The following is a 19,528-nucleotide window of genomic DNA, read 5'->3' as shown; positions in this document are numbered from 1 at the left end:
TTTGTTTGGAAGTGTTATAAACAAAATCTGCCCTTATTCCCTTATGGGGTATACAAGAGCCTTCCTCTTAGTATGCCTAAGACATGCTAAGAGGAAGGCACGCTTGGCAAATCCACACCGTGATCAACTCCCTCCCAGAAACCAATGTCCCCACTGTGGAAGGACGTGCGGACCCAGAATTGGCCTCCACGGTCACTCATGGACCCATTGTTAAAACCATGTTTATGGAAGACAATTTTACTCAGATACGAGTGATCGAAGAAGAAGAAGAAGAAGAAGAAGAAGAAGAAGAAGAAGAAGAAGAAGATACAAGAGCCCTCATAGAGTCCTTCTGTAGGTTCTCCATTGGTAGGAGGAAACAGAGGCCAACCAGAGAATATTGAGAAGTAAAACAGCTAGTAAGCTTGATCTTTATTGAACTGTTGCAACAGGGTGCCCTCTCAGTCACACAGGAGAAAAGAGAAGGAAAATAGAACAAAGGTGTGCCTGCCCTTATATAGACATTTAAAACTGCCCACCCTGGAGTCCAAGACCACCCCCAGAAGCATCATACATACATCACAGAAGGGGTGTTGTCCAAGACCACCCCCCAGGTACAGTTCGCACAGCATCATTGATAGATACATCATCTTTACATCACTGACATGTCACCAAAGGGGAGGGGTAGACAGGAGCCACACCAGCTCAACCCTGGCAAACATGTCCAGACAAGTCCTTGGTTCCAGATTAGCATAAGCAGATATGTCAGGGCAAGACCCAGGTATAAGATTAGCATAGGGCCGTAGGCAAACACCTCTGAAGTCCCACCACCCAAAGTACAATAGAACTTTCTTTGCATGTCTGGACCCCTTGGCAAGTCTGGTGATGGGATTAAGCTTTCCTTGGCCAGCAATCAGCTCAGCAATTGTCACCTCTGGGCACTTCCTGGAGTCCCACTTTCAAGGGCTAAATAGCTTTGGAATGGAGGGAACTGGCAAGGAGTTGATTTTATATGATTTTTAAAGCTAGGTAACTTCCTTGAGCTGTCAAGTCGAAAGGATACATCTATGCATAATATTTGTAACATTTAACAACTTTAAAGATGTGCCCCCCCCCCGTAATTTCCATAACAGAAGTTTTTGTTGCAGTAGGTGCTTGTACTGTACAGCCTCTTATTTAGGAAAGTGTGCCATTATGCAGAGTGCATTGATTCCTCCCTCTCTAAAAGAAATCAATTATTCTCTCTACCTGTATGGACACGGAAATAGATCCCATGGAAGAGGCCCCAAGTATGATTTTCAGACAATACCGACTCCATACCTTTTACTTAGAAGTTTAGCCATACCACATGCCATGTGGTTTTGAATTTTATGTACTGTTTACATTGTTATTTAGAGTAAAGGAGTGTGATGTCACCGAGAGGAAAAACAGAAAGATGGAAAGCAGGCAGCACAATGGTTTATTTCTGTTTGAATGCAAGGCTATGCTATGGAAGAAACAAGACCCTTTTGGGGGGTGTTAATGCGCTGTGGGTTAAACCACAGAGTCTAGGGCTTGCCGATCAGAAGGTCAACGGTTCGAATCCCTGCAACGGGGTGAGCTCCCGTTGCTCGGTCCAAGCTCCTGCCCACCTAGCAGTTCGAAAGCACATCAAAGTGCAAGTAGATAAATAGGGACCGCTCCGGCGGGAAGGTAAATGGCGTTTCCGTGTGCTGCTCTGGTTCGCCAGAAGCAGCTTTGTCATGCTGGCCACATGACCTGGAAGCTGTCTGCGGACAAACGCCGGCTCCCTCGGCCTATAGAGCAAGATGAGCGCCGCAACCCCAGAGTCGGACACGACTGGACCTGATGGTCAGGGGCCCCTTTACCCTTTTTAATGCATGCCTGGAACCCCTGGAATCTCACAACCACTCAGAGATTCGTGGCATGCAACAATACATTTAAAAGGTATTAGGATCTTTGAAACAAGATGGATACATTTGCAAAACATGTCAAACCAGCAAAGACCAAAACATTATTATTTCTAAGCATTTTCACAGAATTGTGGGGAACACACAGCAGAGCTGGGTGCTGATCAGACACAAGCACACCTACATTTTAAAGGTGAGGAAATACAGAGATTGTTGGCAAAAGGTAAGCCTTCTAACATACCTCAGAGAAGACCAGCAATATAAAGAATGAAAAAAAGACATTCTGGATTTGTCAGTGTTCAAAATCCATTGACCCAGAACACAGAGACACTGCCTCATAAATAGCGTAGAGACCATTGTCTGATGAGAAAAGAACAAAACCCTCTGTTAAGGATGACAGTTCCTAGCAGGCTCAAGCTTGCTGGTCCATCAATAGGGATACAAATTTGGCAGACAAAGCCTTCAACCTTGCCAATAATCACTGGCCAAGCAGAGGAAGTGCTAACAGTATATAACTGGTTATATACAACAGTATATAACTGGTTACAATGCAGTATATAACTGCATTGTCACAAGAAGCTTTTGATTTTTTTAAAAAAAATCTCACACAAATATTCCTGATAAAACTAGCTGAAGCAGTGTGATAAAATTATAGGCTCATGTTATATTCCACAGATAAATATTGAAATGAAAACTAATATGAGATGGGAACCCAAGTTATGCTTCGTTTTTTTTAGGACTGTAAATGCATATGAGTTGATTAAGAAGATTGAAAGGTATGGCATTTGTTGCAGCATCCAACATATATTAGCAAAGAGGGTTTCTCCTCCCAGCCCATCTGATCGTTGTTTGTGTACTTGTTTGCCCTCTCCTCTGTACTCTTCATAACATTCATTTCCCCTATGTGACAACATTTTTTATTTAAATATCATAGAAGTGACTAGATGGAAGTTCTGTATTTAAAATAGTTAATTAATTTAATTTTAACCAGAATGCCATGAGTTTATTATAATATTATGTTGGAGAATGCTTACATTTTGTTTATAAGGCCGATGACATTTTTGCTTTTAAGTGAGCTACATCACATTACTTGTGCTTTAAGAGGAAACAGATTGTCAGTGTAATGGAAAATTGGGGGGGGGAGAGAGAGATGGGAAACCCACCTAAGTTTTGCAAGCGTGATTTCCAATACAAATGCTATTACAGGTCAGACTTCTGTCACTAATGTACTGGATGTATTATCATAATGAAGCAATTTTTCAAGTGTATTAATCAAGTGATATTCGAACACTTTGCAAGTTGTGAATTATAACTCTAGGAGGCATTTTCACTTAATAGATAGATATAAGGGAAATTACTGGTTTACTGAAGATCACAAAAAACGGGGGAAAATTATTCCTATCACTTTGTATGTAGCTCTACTTGTACTTTAGCCTTAATACCGTGAATCTCTTTCTGTGTTCTTTGACTGAGCTGTAAACCACATATACGGTAAACATCTGTACAGCTCAGTTCAGTTATCAGCAGTTATGTTATCAGCAGTTATCACTGATCACAAAGCTTCAATGGGTGTCAATGGGTGTCAATCTTCAGCATGGCAAGGGAGGAGGAGAATCTGAACTATAATGTTCATAACACAAAGATCTTTCAACGATTTTCCAAGGTGTTAATGTCTTTGAAGCTATAAGAAAGTCACTATGTGGTTGTACCAAACTCGTTGCTTTTTTTCATTACGTATCAGTTTCTATTAGTGCTGGCGACGAAGCAAGAAGCTTTGCAATATGTAATCTGGAATCCAGAGTGTTGCATATGCTGTTCTAGACATACACAGGGGCTTTTTAACTACTCCTTTTCAATGCCGAAATGGGGCGCACTGCTACCAGAAGGAAAGAACAGCCACCCCCTGTGTGCACACAGGACTTTGTGTGCATGCCTTTGGACCCCTGCCTTTTAAAAATGAACCACAGTTGACCCTACCATTGCTGAAAAGAGCTCAAGATTGGATAGAGGGCTATCCCATTTTATCCTTAAACACCTCCTGCATGGTATTTTAAGCTGAATTTGCTCAATACCATTTAGTGTGAGCCTCATGTCTGTCTGCATAAGGATTTGAATTCAAGACTCCCTAAGCATAGCCAAACATCACACTGGCTTCTCACCTCATGCAAAAATGTTGACTGTTCTCTACATATTTGTTGCATGGACAGTGATATGTGGACGCAAGCATATGATGAACATCTAGTTATTTATTTCAGAACATTTATATCCTGTTATTTTAATGCAATGTGTCATTCGTTAATCTATGTGTTTGTGGCTAAGTTATTTTTCTGAGCATGAGAGCAAGCTCTCTAAAACATATACCCTACACAGTGCATCCAACCTCATTCTGTTTGTGATGGCCAGGAAAGCCGTAATTATATTACAAAATGAAAAGTTATCTGAGGGATAGAGCTTTCTTTTTCGCTTGTGGAAATGATGGAAGATTGTTCCAAAATGCCTCTGGTGTGGAAGAGAATGGAGGTGTTGACCCAACTTCTCCAGTCTAGTATTCATGCTTCACTCCTTTGGTTGGCTGAGGAGAAAGGGGCAGAAAGGGAGGGATTACTTTTCCAGGCCGTGTAGTTGTAAGAAATGCACATACAGTATGGCACAGTTGTAAAAGCAAAGAAACCTACCACTGCTGAGGTGCCATTGCGTCCTTCCCTCTAATGAAGCACCTCTATTTTAAAATTGAAGACACATTGTTGTCTTCATATACATCATTCTCAACAAATTGTCACTTGCAAGGTTATTCAGCAACCCACCTCAGCCCTCTCACACCTTTCTGGGACAGCTCAAAGCAGAATGTCCTCAAGTTAGATGAGAATTGGTTCCCAGCCAGTGCCATAATCACCCCTCACTTTAGCATGCAATCAGTTAAACAATAAGTGGTCAACCCTAACTTGATGTACCAGAATTTTGTGTTTGGACAATACAAAAGAGCTTGAAATTGTCCAAATGACATTTCTGGGATCTTTCTGGGGAGAAAACCCCTCCTCCCCTTAGGGTGGAGACTTGAGAATGTTCTGTTGCTTTTAAGAACCTTTGCATTATACATTTTTTTGGATCAAGCTACAGTTTACAGAAAACAGCAAATTCCCATCTGTCTTGGGGAACATGTCTGTTTTAAAGAAGCTTAGACAAAGATTTTTGGCTGTAGTATGTAGTCAGTAGGTTTAATCGGCATTGTGGTTTTCTGTTTAATCTAGCTAAGGCCCTCGTCTGCCAAAACTCAGACTAAATACAGAATTTAAGATATGGACACACCTTGGGATTTATTGGCAAGACTTCCCCCAGTTTAGATTTATAAAATAGAACCATTGTCTGGAAGGTCATTTAACTTCATTAAATTAAATGTACACTTCACAACCCTCTGATTCCAAATTGTATCAGCCATGGTCATAGACAGACACTATTGTAAGGTAGGTTATGAGGCAAGTTTACATCTGTAGAGGAGAGGAGAGAGGATTTAATATGTGCCTTATAATCCTCTCATAAAGCAGGGATGTCTTATCCATAGAGGCTAGTGGCGCGGGGCGTCAGGGCACCAAGTTCTGGGGGGCGCCAGGGAAGAGGCTAAGGCTGGACGCGGCTTCTCCTGGCTTCAGCTCGCTGCCCTCACCCGCCTCTGCCATGCCATGCTGAAGCAGCGTCGCACCCACAGCCTCTGTCTGCCGTGGTCACCGCGGCACAAAGCAGTCAGCTGAGCCAGGAGGCGCCGCGTCCAGCCTCCGCCTCTTCCCCGCTTAAGGAGCCGCCCTCCAGCCGCTGCCTGCCTCCTTCAGCTTCAGCTCTGCCAGCAGCACCGTCCTCCCTAAAAAAAACACTCTGGGAAACGGGGGGGGGGGGCGCCGGAGGGAAGCTTTGCACCATGGCTCTGGATATGCTTAAGACGGCCCTGTGGTTGGACAGTGTTCCCAAAGCTACTAACATGAGTTTGACCAAACTGCGGGAGGCAGTGGAAGACAGGAGTGTCTGGCGTGCTCTGGTCCATGGGTTCATGAAGAGTTGGACATGACTAAATGACTAAACAACAACAACAATGTAACAAACATTATGGACAATATGGATTGATATAAAATATAGACTATGGAATAATATGCAGTTATAAATGTTGACAATAGGATCCATGAAGGGGATGGGGGGGGAACACCTCGAGATTCAGAGTAATCTCTATATATGGATATGCATTTGGATTGTTACAAAATGATGTTTGCAAAATCAAATAAAAATCATTTCAAAAAAGAAGAAGTAGGGCGCTCTTAGAGAAGCAAAGAGGTTTGATAAGAAGACAGCATCATGTTGGCCCATAAGTAGTGCAAACCACAAGAAGGCCCAACAGAAGAGTACATTCCGGAATGCTGCACCATGTTCAAATACCCTGGGAAAATATAGCCTTCGAAACCATGTGATTAGATCTCAGATGCCAGATTAATATACAGAAGAGTTATAAACTATAATTATTGTAGCACTTCTCTGCATGCCACTTCAGCAGTTCCAGAGTGGAATGTGGGTGGGGTTTGGGTGTTTGTACTTGTAGACAAACATGCAATGTTGGATTTTGTTGTTGTCTGTGTATGCAGTGAACTCAGTAACCATAGCTGCCAAGTTTTCCCTTTTCTCACGAGGAAGCCTATTCAGCATAGGGGAATTTCCCTTTAAAAAGGGGATAACTTGGCAGCTATGTCAGTGACATTCATTAGATTTTCCTGCATGTTGCTGATGCACCAAACTGCATAGAATGCCATCCCCCAAGCCTGTTTCTGGGCTTTGCTCAAGGCTGGTACACATAAAGATGGCCTTTTAAAAAATTGTTTATAAAATATCTTAATAAGATATTTATTATTTTGTCCCAGATCCTGTCTACTGTTCACACTGCAGCAAGGCATAAGGTTGTTTTCTATTCCTCTACAGCTGTACCTACCCTCATAGACAGGGCCATCTTAACTATAGGCGACAGGGGTGTGGGGCACCCGGGCGCCAGGCTCTCAGGGGCGCCAGGCCGAGAGTCTGGGGCCCAAGAGTTGAAGAGCCCGCCTGTCAGTCGGAGCGCTGTGGTGGGCTCTTCTGCTGCAGGTGGCTCTGCGCTGCAAGTTCAGGGGCAAGCGAGGTACTGAGGCGGCGGCCGGCTCTGCCCTCCTGTGCATCTGGGATTGGCGTAGGGCCGTGGAGAGGCCCGCCCAGCACACACTGCTTCACTCAGATGCAGACACCAAGGCCTCGGGCTGGTTTGTTGCGCTGGGCTCCTTGTGATCCCTGTTCTCTTTTCCTGAGCAGAGAGAAGTGTGGCGTCAGCTCCCTAAAAAAAGGTTGACAACTCTGGGGAACCTGGGATGGGGGTGCCAAGTGGATCTTTGTACCCTGGCACTGCATATGCTTAATACGGCTCTGCTCATGGACATTGTTGTTCCCCAATGCTGCTGCTTAGGCATGAAGGCTGTAGCTCAGTGACAAAGCACGTGGTTTGCATGCACAAGGTCCCAGGTTCAATTTTTGTGTGTCTCCAGGTAGGGCTAAAATCCTGGATACTTTGCTGCCAGTCATATTGAAAATCCCTCAATCCCATACATGTTTATTCAGCAGTAAGTATTGAGTTCAATGCGGCTTGTTCCTAGGTAAGTAAGTATAGGATTGCAGACTTCAGCTGTGTACACATTTCCATTTACTCTGCACGCGGTGTACTCCCACCCCTGGTTGGGGAAGCTATGTGAACGTAACATTAACCACAACCCACCCATATGTATCCTGTCATTTCTTATGAAATGCTGCATTTCCCCTCAAACCAGCTTTGATCTGAACTGAGAAAAAGAACAACCTAACAACATGTACATAGCCTTAGAGACTGGAAGATGGTCAAAGTTATCAAAGGCTGGTTACGGTATGTGACAACTCTGCTGAACAAGTTACAGTACAGTCATACCTCTTGTTACGAATGCTGTGGGTCGCGTACGACACGGGATATGTATGCGCTGAACCCAGAAGTACCGGAATAGGTTTGCGCATGCGCAGATGCGATGAATAACGTCATACGCATGCGCAGAAGCGCCAAATCATACCGCGCACATGCGCAGATGCAGCACTTCATGTTGCGTACTGCTCATGTTGCATACGGGGCTCCAGAATGGATCCCGTACGCAACATGAGGTACCACTGTAATTTGCAATCATGGACTTTGGAATAGGAGAGAACATTTCAAGTGCTATTAATATTTCTAAATCAGTGGACCTAACGAATATTACTACCATTTTAGGGCTTATGAGTCAACTGCTGCTCTATGAAATGCCTTTGACTAAGGCCCAGGAAATCTTGAGTGGCTCAACCTCGGTTTTAGGTGGTTCTGAAGAGCTCAGATACGAGGGTGCAATTAATGTATATGATATGTGGCATGTAAAGAGTTTTTATTCCTATAAATATTAGAAATAACAATTCTTTTTAGGAACCACAAATACCTGAGAAGAATGTTTCTGATGCTTGGGCTCATTAAGGCCTGTACTGGGTGTGGCACCAGAACAGAATAGTTGTTCTTTCATGAGAAGCAACATCCTCAGCCATGGTTTTTGTGCCAACATTACTTAATTACGAACTGCCTTTCGGTTTCAAGTGCCAAATTCCACATCTGTTTATGTTTCTCTCACCAGTGAGTCTGTCTCACCTGAAGGATATGTCTTGCTAACCCAGTTGCCCAAACTCAGATCTCAGGTTGGCAGGATTTAAAACATGTTGTATACCTGGCAGAATGAAAACATTTGGGGGAGGGCATTTAATATATAGTGACATAAAGAAGGTGTTAAGAAGCTCCTTTCTACACACACACACACACACACACACACACACACACACACACACACCTTCCATTTAAAAATGTATTTTCAGTGGCTTTATTTTGTGCTGGGAGGAAATCTGAAAAAGGCATCTTGGCATAATGGGCGGTATCCAAAAGTTGTGTTATTATCAGAAGGCCATTTTTGCAATGCATTTTTCCTGCCCCCCCCCAACCACCATAGCCCATGGCCTCTCCTGAACAAAGTGGCCTCTGACACAGGAGCTGCTGGGGGAGGAATGAATCACCTCGAGCAAGCGAAGCTTTATACACACAATGTACCGTATTTTTCACTCCATAAGACACACTTTTTCCATCCTAAAAACGAATGGAAAATGTCTGTGCATCTTATGGAGAGAAGACATTGGACGGCAGCGGGATCCCTCGAGCAGAGGGACAGGGCCGGCTCTACGGCCAGGCTGGGTGGCGCAGGGCGACACAGCGCCGGCCCACCGGGGGGGGTGCCACGCAGCCGTGCCAGCCCGCCGGCTGCTCCGCCACACAGCAGCGCCCTCGGCGCCCGCGCTGCGCACTGAGCCCACCCACCCGTTGCGCTGGAAAATGGGACGGCGGAGGGATCCGGCGCACCACGGCGCCAGGGCGCCAAAGGTGCTTAAGACGGCCCTGCGGACGGATGCCTCTGCTGCCAGAGCCATGGCTCCCAGCGGCGGCAGAGGGAGGAGCAGCCCCAAATCGGACTGCTCCCCCCCCTCTGCCTCCAACAGCAGCTGAGGGGCGGGGGAGGAAGGAGCAGCCCGAAATCGTACTGCTCCCCCCCTTCGCCGCTTGTCCCTCCCGCTCGCAACAGCAGGCAGAAGTTCTTCTTGATGTTTCCTTGGAATCTCCTTTCTTGTAACTGGAAGCCATTGGTTCAGGTACTAGCCTCCAGAACAGGAGAAAACAAGCTTGCTGTATCTTCCATATGACAGCCTTTGGATCTTTGAAAATGCCTATCATTTCTCCTCTCCATCTCCTCTGATCCAGGCAAAGCATACCTAGGGCGCGAAAAACCCTAGCACCGGCCCTGCATGCATCATTTATTCTCTTACCACCAGGTTGGGCATTGGTTTAATTTTGGGTGAAGACAGAGGCAAAGTAGGTATTGAGCAGTTCCACCTCCTCTCTGTCACTCAGTAGCATTTCTCTAGCTTCAGATATTCTCAAACTGAACACATCTATCATACAAATACAGATAACAAATATTTGGAGAATACTCAGTGACTTGAGCATTCAGACCACACCTGGAGCTTTCCAGAAAAGGACCATTGCTTTCAGGCTCTGCTTTTGGACTTTCTGAAGTCAGCTCCTGTGGGAAGTGGGATGCTGTACTAGATGAACTTTTGTCCTTACCATAATCATTGTATACATGACTTTGACTTTGCACCGCAGCGAAACTATTGGGTATATTTTATTTCAACAACAATCTGTGGGCATAATTTGTTTGATATACCAAATAACTTTGATGCTGAGTCATATCAAATCTCCCCCCTTTCTCTTTTCTTGATTGAGTCAGAATGATAAAAAAGCATAATGCGCTTTTGTTTACAGTCAACATTTTACAGCCACTGCCACAAATTATGTCATTGGTTTAGCAAGAGTCAGCTAATCTGAAATGCCAAGTGTAATTAGGAATGTTCCTTTGGACTACATTTCACAATTACCTTTGGACCTTCACGGGCTTATGTGCTCTCTTAAAGGAGAAATTGTCCTTTAATGCCCTTTCATTTTAAAAATTTGTCATTTGCAATTTCTAGAGTCAGAAGGTCTGTGCTTTCTCAGAAGAAGAGTGAAGACATAAAACTAAATGCAATTATCTCGATGGGGTTAGAAAATCACCTTGGCTGGAGCGTTTTCCTGCATATTTGGACCTTTTGTGGAGGCAAAGCACAGAGATGATGCAAAGGTTTGACACCAACTCTCCTTGGACTAGAACTAAGTCAAACATCCTTTTTTAAAAAAAGGATTAGACCAAATTATGCTTGGTACTTCCACAGATTGTTGTTGAAATAAAATATACCGGTACCCAATAGTTCTGCTGCCATCCGAAGTCAAAGTTATGTATACAATTATTACGGAAAGCCAAACCCCATAATTTTCAGCACTGTGAGAAGCAGAAAGAGATAGGCGAGCGAAGACAAGGGTTAATCTATGCTTAGAGTTGAATGGGACTGGAATGGGAAGTCATTCTGGTCTTTAATGGTCAGCAGTAGAATGCTCTCACCCAAGTAGCTCAAGCCATTGTGTGAGCAAGTTCTTAATCTGTGTCTGAAATATAAGATAACAGCAATACCCATTATCCTTCTAAGGGGAAAGTACCATTTATTAAGCAGGCTTGCAGAACCAGATGTTCTCCCTCCATCCCTTCATCCCTGCCCATTGACCATGCAGCTTGGGGATGATGGGAGTTGGAGTCTAACAACATCTGGAGGACCATAGGCCTCCTTTCCTTGCACTCTGATCTACTTCAACCACCTATATTAGTTGGAGCATTTCAGTACAGTGGTACCTCGGGTTACAGATGCTTCAGGTTAAAGACGCTTCAGGTTACAGAGTCCACTAACCCAGAAATAGTACCTCAGGTTAAGAATTTTCCTTCAGGATGAGAACAGAAATTGTGCGGCGGCGGCGGCGGCGGCGGCAGCGCGGCAACACCATTAGCTAAAGTGGTACCTCAGGTTAAGAACAGTTTCAGGTTAAGAACGGACCTCCAGAATGAATTAAGTTCTTAACCCAAGGTACCACTGTAATGCATTATGTCAGTCAAATGTCACAAATATTGGAGCGTGTGATTAGTGGTTAAAAAAACCTTTACAAATTCTTCCCTGGGTAAATATAAATTCATAAGAGAAAATTAGAGGAATTAAAAAAGGAACCTGACATTCCTGTCTACTAATAGAGCCTTTGAAAAGTTTCTATAATGATTAGGCAGCCGAAAGAGAAATGTTAGACAAATTAGCGTTGCAAGTTCCTAAACCAGGTACCATGTGATTTAATAAAGGAGCCTGTATTGTGTCTTAATTTCTCCCGCAAATTTCCTTTTATTTTCCCCAGTCCTCTAAAAATGTGCAGTGAGTCGTATCTAATGATTCTTTAGAAAAATCATTGGATGCCAGCACAAATTTAATTTGTCAGAACAGCATTTCCAAACTCTTTAAAATGTTAATAATGGGACACACATTGTAAATACCATATTAGCATAACCCAGTGAGCAATTATGAAGCCAGTTCTCTTTCTAGAAGAGAGACTGAGGTAGAAAAGGTTCTCTGGGCCCTATTGATTCTTACAAACAAGGGCTCTGTGCTATATTTCAGCCTTGGAGCATAATCCTGTGCATTTCTAATTGGAAATGAATCTTACTCTCTTCATTGAGACTTACTCCTAGTAAGTGTGGCTAGCATTGCAGTCTAACTCTTACTCCTATTTGTACAGTATTTGAATCTAATTGCTTCATTCTTCATTATAGGTCAAATGTCCCTTTGAAGAAAATGTTTCCTGTCATGTACCACTTCCAAAACAATGGTGCTTATTCATATCCTTTTGCTATGTCTCAGTAAATATCTAGTTGAGCACCTCTGGAATGATCGACTTGATGTAACTGGTTGCTCCCCTGTGTGTCTTCCCATAGCACAGACAAGTATCCAAGTGAACAGGAGAATAAAAGGTTTAAGAAAGGGAAAGTTATTGGATAAACTTGGACTACAATAGCATCATTGTGTAGGATGCACTGAGAGAGTGAAATATTTTGCAACCTGAGCAACAGAGCAACAAGCTATAAATTCATAGGCGGGTACCGAAAAACGGGAAATGTGGCAAAGAGGAGAGAGTACGGAATGGCAACCTGGTTGTCTCAGCTGCCATGACCCACAGTGGTGCGGGAGAGGCAAGGGAAGAAAGGAGGAGAAGAGAAGCAGACAGAGAGAGATGCAGGCAGAAACTCAAGGCTGGAATGGATCTGTAGCTTCTGCCTGTATCTGTCTCAGAAGCAGTGGTGGGGTGGTTGGTTTCAGCGCTACCAGTAAGGAAGGAGGCTACTTCCAGAGTCAGACACAGGCAGAAGCTGCAGATTCACTCCAGCCTTTTCCTTCTGCCTGCATCTGTCTCTGGGCTCATCCAAACTTGCCCTTGGCCCACTGCTTCCCCCCAGGGAAGCCCTATCTTTGCTGCTGAATCACCATCGATGTTTGCTCTGATTTAGTGCCAAAGAGTGGGTTTTCTGGGCGCAAGCAGGGGAAAAACTGCTCAGACCTGTGCCTAGGAGGCACAGAACCAATGGGAAACTATCTTGGGCCTGTGGTTTCTAGGCACGGGACAAGTGCAAATCTGGATTAGTCTCATGGATCTGCCTCCGTTCAAGCTCCACTCGTCACCTTTTATGGAGAGAGATTTGTAGGGATCAAGGGGTACTTTCATGCTGCACAAGCAAGGAGGAGGAGGAGCCAGCTGTCCCTCAGCTCTCCAGATCAGCCCAGTTTGGCATGGGGCTTTTTGTCAGCAGGAAAAATCTCCTGTTCTGGCTTCATGACTACTTGCTGTGGCTGTTTTGTTAGCTTTTTGCCTCTTCGCCTCTTCCTTGTCCTTATTTGTCTGACTTGTCATTTCCCTGCCTCCATTCTTCCATCGTTGAATGAAAAATGGGGGGGGGGAATCCCCTTGCATGATTTCCCTCTCTTTGTCTGGAGATCTTTTAAAAAATGCTAAGCTTAGATACCGGCAGGGATGATATGAGAATCATTGGCAACAAGTTTGAAGTGTCCTTGGATGAGTTTAACCCCAGATTGCTTTGGGGTTATGACGGGTTTGTTCTTAAAGTAGCTTTACGAACACCACCAGAGTGTGGCTGGATTGGCTGAGCAGTGGTGGCCAAGCCTTGTCCTCCAGCTGTTTTGGGACTACAATTCCCATCATCCCTGACCACTGGTCCTGTTAGCTAGGGATGATTGGAGTTGTAGTCCCAAACTACTGGGCTAACGGAATCAGATTGGTCTTCCATTTTCCAGGCCTTTTATAAATCTATTCAGTGCTTTGCAGTTTTATTTGTTGCAGGCTATTAATGAGAAAGAGCCTTTTCAAAACTAGGACATGTAAAAAAACAAACTAAGAAGTTCAACGTCCCAGCAGCCTCCCAACTCTCTCTTGATTTTGTACATTGAACAAGAATTGGCTTCGTCAGTTAATTACAATGATGTGCTTGAGGAATTTAAGTCTATAACACCTGGTGAGTGAAGTCTCATATTTCAGAGCAGGAGGATGTAGAAACCATAATGAGTTTTGGTCAATTTGGGTTAGCTCATTATCTGGTTAAAAATAAAGATCATGAAAATTTAATGCATCTTTGCATACTCTTGGTTATCACTGCAGCAAAAAAGAAAAAAGATAGTAATTTGTGACTCACTTAAGATTGTAATTTTAAAGTAAAGTTTGGTTGTTAATTTTAAAAAAATAGTGATGTTTTTGTTTCATTAGTTTGATGAATAAAAATGATGTCCTTTTATGATTATGTACTCAATAATTTTTTTTGGGGGGGGGGTTCCTGGATGCACACTTTAATGAAATGTGTGGTGTAGACCTATGCAGAAATTGTTTTGCTGGGATTCTCGACAGGGAGTGCTGTGTCAGTAATCGAAATGATTTAGCCTGCCTAAAATGAAAATACGTGAAAATATCATGACAGACTTAATTATGCTGAAGAGTTTAATTTTCACCAATAAAAGTTTAAACTCACCTACACGGAGTTCAAGGTGACACGCTTCCTCCCCCTTTCATCCTCACAACTACCATGTGAGGTAGATTAAGCTGAGGGATGGTGATTGGCTCAAGGTCACACAATGAGCTTCATGGTTGAGTAGGGATATCAACCCTAGTCCTCCGGGTCCTAGTCTCATCTTCTAACCACTAGAATCATGGAGTTGGAAGGGTCTCCAAGAGTCATCCAATCCAATCTGTGCAATGCAGGAATCTCAACTAAAGCATCCATGACAGATGGCCATCCAACCTCTTCTTCACTGGAGGTTCTTAAGCAGAGTCCACAACCTTCTGAGACCTTAAAAGGAAGTCTCAGTGGATCAGTGCTATCCAGCTCACTATCCAGTGATAGGGAGCTGGATCAGTGCTCACTGGATAGTGAGCTGGATAGCACTGATCCACTAGCAAGATTCCCACTAGTATGAACAAAAATTCATTGATAATTATTCACTGATGAAGACTTTATTCCGAAACAGTAAACTATTCCGGACACACTGTCCTCATGAGACTTCCTTTTAAATTTCTGAGAGACGACTTCCTTTGATACTTTTATAGGACGTCTTCTTTTGAGAGACGGCTTGGCGTTCCTCGCCATTCATTGACTTGTTTGACTCCTCATTTGACTCCTATATATGCAACAACTTACAGTCAGTTGTATATTTTGTGAGATGTACTGTATGATATATACATTATTTTGAAGTTGCGTACAGTATTAGTATATTTTGAATGACATTGTAATTTATTATATATCCACTACCAGTTATTAACCAGCGTGTTGTGTTTGCATTTGTGTTGATTTAGACAGAATGAGGCAGCTGTTATACGTAATAAATGGCTTTGGTGGATTATAGATGCTGGCTGTATTTGTGGAATAGTGGCATAGTTTTGAGGACAGAGCTGTACGTGCCACACACAGTCTCCTCTGTACTTAAACTAGTTTAAGAACTAGTTTGCCGCTCCATGGGTTTGGGAGAGTTCCTCTGGAAACAGAAATGGGATCAAAATTTGCCAACATTGGCTTATTTGTCCCATGTCTGCAATGGAATTCAGTCCAGTGAACACAGTCAATATTCACCGTGGACCAGTCCTCTCCCCACATTTGCATTGTGTTTTCTTTGCATTGAAATGAATGGGCTTTTCGTTGAAAGCAATGTTGTGGAACAACGTAATTACAGTGGTACCTCTAGTTACGAACTTAATTTGTTCCGGAGGTCCATTCTTAACCTGAAACTGTTCTTAACTATAGGCATGCTTTCGCTAATGGGGCTTCCTGCTGCCGCTGTGCCGCCGGCACATGATTTCTGTTCTCATCCTGGGGCAAAGTTCTCAACTCGAGGTAACTCTTCCAGGTTAGCGGAGTTTGTAACCTGAAGCGTTTGTAACCTGAGGTGCTTGTAACACGAGGTACCACTGTATTCCGTACTTAATTATGTAATTACTTACGTAAAATTCTGCCACGGTGGACAACAAGATGAATAACATAAAAAAATTTCTTGGAAGCTGACCTGCAGCAGAACGGAAACAGCGCTGCATGTGCTGAAATGGATCAGTATGAAAAATGATGCCTTCTTATATCCATATGCTCCCTCTCGGATACAGGAGAGGATGCTGTCCCTTTGGCAGTGTTGAAGTAAGGATGAATTGCCAGTCCAGCTAGTTTCTGTACATGAAATATGTTGGGGAGAGGGGCATCTTATCATCCTACCTTCTCCCCTCAGGCTGCAAAATGCCTTGGACTTGCTCTGCTGCTTAGTTTCTTATCTGTAAATGAGATGCCATGGCTCTGTTTTCTATATAAATGCTTTCTTCCTGTTTGCCTGATCCCTTTCTCTCCCCCAACTGACCCAGGCACGTAGGAACAGAACAGATGCCTCTAATTTAGAACGTGCCCCACCCTACTTGCTCTTATGAGGATTGTGTTGGCAGAACATTTGGGGGATCCGGCTCTTAAGATTTCCTTTGATGCCACCGGATTTTCTGAAAGCAAGAACACGATTTCTTTTGCCTTACAAATTGGCCCCATTTCCATCGCGCTCCTTTAACGACTTCCTCAGGAAATTTCAAGAGGCGTGTTGGCAGGCGCTCATTCCAAGCAGAAAATATCTCATCGGGAAGCTTAAAAGGTAAGGATGTGTTGTAATTATATATCTCTGGTGAGCCTGAGAGATTGTGAGAGGCCCACAATGAGCTGCACTGCACACTGAGGTTATAGTAGCAGCTAATGCTCTAATTGATGCAGCTTGGGCTTTTAACACATTTCCATTGTAATTAGGAGTCTGGATCGTGGATACAACTTATTACGTTTGTGCAGCACATGATCGAGCAGGGTAGTCATTAAATGCCCTATTCAGCCCTGATGTTCCCTGCAGTGAAATGAGGCAATTAAGCCTTCAAATTTAATTCCACATTGCTCAGGTCTATGAAGCAGGGAGTGTGCAAACAAAATTGTACAATCCATTTATAATCCATTTATTTATTTTAAAGCAAGCAAATATATTGAGTAGGTATTCTTCAGGTGCTCCCTCCTTCAGAGGTTGATCAGGTAGCCACTGAAGAGAACACTTTTGGGCTGCAATCAGCGCCTGTAAATTTCTTTTCAGGGATATCTGTCTGGCATAGGATTGGCAATGCTGTAGAGGCATTGTTTTATTGTAAGCCCCCTCAGGTACAATGTTCCTGAGTAGAAAGGTACAGAAATGTTTTAAACTAAACTAATAAATGGTTCTTATTGGTGCAGAGTAGGGTTGCTCCTTCCCTTGGCATCTGTATGGCAAACACCCGATATATCTTGCATTAGAACAGACAGTGGAAAATCAGTTCAAGCATCAATTAAGAACAGCAGCGGTATGATTCTGGTCTTTTTCAATCTCATCGCTCTTTTTGGTAATCACAATGGCTGGATGTCACCCAGTGTTTACACTTCAGTTGTCACCTGATAAGTTCAAAATTCAATCTAGATGGGCTTTTACCCTAAGGCTATCATCTAGGTGGTCTTCATTATTTTTATTTAGGCTTTTCTGAAATCCATTTAAGCCTTAGTGGTCCACGGTCAATCACATATATTGCCAAAACTACACTTGTTAACAGATATAGTCTTCTTCTTCTTCTTCTTCTTCTTCTTCTTCTTCTTCTTCTTCTTCTTCTTCTTCTTCTTCTTCGATCAATCATCGCTGAGTATGATTGTCTTCCATAAACAAGGTTTTAACAATGAGTCCATAAGTGACTGTGGAGGCCAATTCTGGATCCACACGTCCTTCCACAGTGGGGACATTGTTTTCCGGGTGGGAGTTGATCACGGTGTGGTTTTGCCAAGCGTGCCTTCCTCTTAGCACGTTTCATATTGCACTGTCAATCACTGAGCGATTTTAATTAATTATGTTTTGCCTTAATAGCTGCAGAAATATGTTATGATGCCAAAAAAATAAGGCATTTGAGGGAAATATTTTAGAACTGCAAAGTGGAATGAATGCACGAGATCTTCCAGATTTCATTTAACAAAAGTTAAACCATTCTACTTTCACCATTCAAGCAAAGTCTGAAACACTGACAGAGCCATCCATACTGGTGGCTAAGGCTTTGCAGACTGTTAATGATAATAAGCATTTTATTTCTATACTCAGGGCCCTTTGTGGTACCTGAGAGGCTCTCAAAAATATGACTGAAACTGGATACGAACATATTTCATGTACCTCAGTCGAGTATACCTGAAGCCTCGGTCCAGTATACCTGAAGGAGTGTCTCCACCCCCATCGTTCTGCCCGGACACTGAGGTCCAGCACCGAGGGCCTTCTGGTGGTTCCCCCATTGCGAGAAGCCAAGTTGCAGGGAACCAGGCAGAGGGCCTTCTCGGTAGTGGCGCCCGCCCTGTGGAACGCCCTCCCATCAGATGTCAAAGAGAAAAACAGCTACTAGATTTTTAGAAGACATCTGAAGGCAGCCCTGTTTAGGGAGGCTTTTAATGTTTAATAGATTACTGTATTTTATTTTTCTGTTGGCAGCCCCCCAGAGTATAAATAAATTATTATTATTATTATTATTATTATTATTATTATTATTATTATTACAGTCATACCTCGGTTTAAGTACGCCTCGGTTTGAGTATTTTCAGTTTAAGTACTCTGTGGACCTGTCTGGAACGGACTAATCCACTTTCCATTACTTTCAATGGGAAAGCTCGCTTCAGGTTAAGTACGCTTCAGGTTAAGTACAGACTTCTGGTGGCGTAAGAAGATGGTGGAATACATGGGGATAGCTAGACTAACATCAAAAATAAGACAGCAAGATAACGAAATGTATGAGAGAGAATGGGGAAAATTCGTGAAATATATGGACAGGATGGTAGAAACATAAATAAACCAGCAGAATGAAAACAACCTCATAATTAAAGCTTAAACTTCTTTATTGGTTATTTAGGAAGAATAATAAATTCAATGTATAACAAAATAAGACAATTAGACAAATTTACAGGACATATGAGTTGGAATGGCATAAGCATGAAAATAGAAAATTGGCATGATTGTGAAGGCATCGATAACAGTGGGTCTATGACTTTAAGCATAAAGAAAGTTAAACTGCACAAGTTTAAAGTAAGACTAAAAAAGGCGAATGAAGGTAGGGTGGAAGTCATATTTTTAATATTTGTATCAATATGAGTTCTCTCTCTCTCTTTCTCTCTCTCTCTCTCTCTGTGTGTGTGTGTGTGTGTGTGTGTGTATTCTTTCTTCTTCTTTTTTCTCTTTTTCGGATTTTGGCGATTTTTCTTTCTTTCTTGATGTATAAACAAAGTTGAAGAAAATGTATGTAAAATGTAATTTAAATATTGGTTATTGGATATGTAACTCAAATAAAGATTATTGGGGGGGGGGGAGTACAGACTTCCGGAACCAATTGTGTTTGTAAACCGAGGTACCACTGTGTTATTATACCAGAGGCTTCCTCATCATAGGCTTTTAAGTCACAAACTCCTATACCTGGCAACTCCGCAGCTCACCTGGATTCACTGTAGACAACACAATATGGTGGTGGGTCTTGCCAAGGG

The sequence above is a fragment of the Zootoca vivipara genome, chromosome 2, assembly GCF_965207765.1.
Source record: "Zootoca vivipara chromosome 2, rZooViv2.hap1.1, whole genome shotgun sequence".
Lineage (NCBI taxonomy): Eukaryota > Metazoa > Chordata > Lepidosauria > Squamata > Lacertidae > Zootoca > Zootoca vivipara.
Note: the sequence above shows the minus strand (reverse complement) of the source record.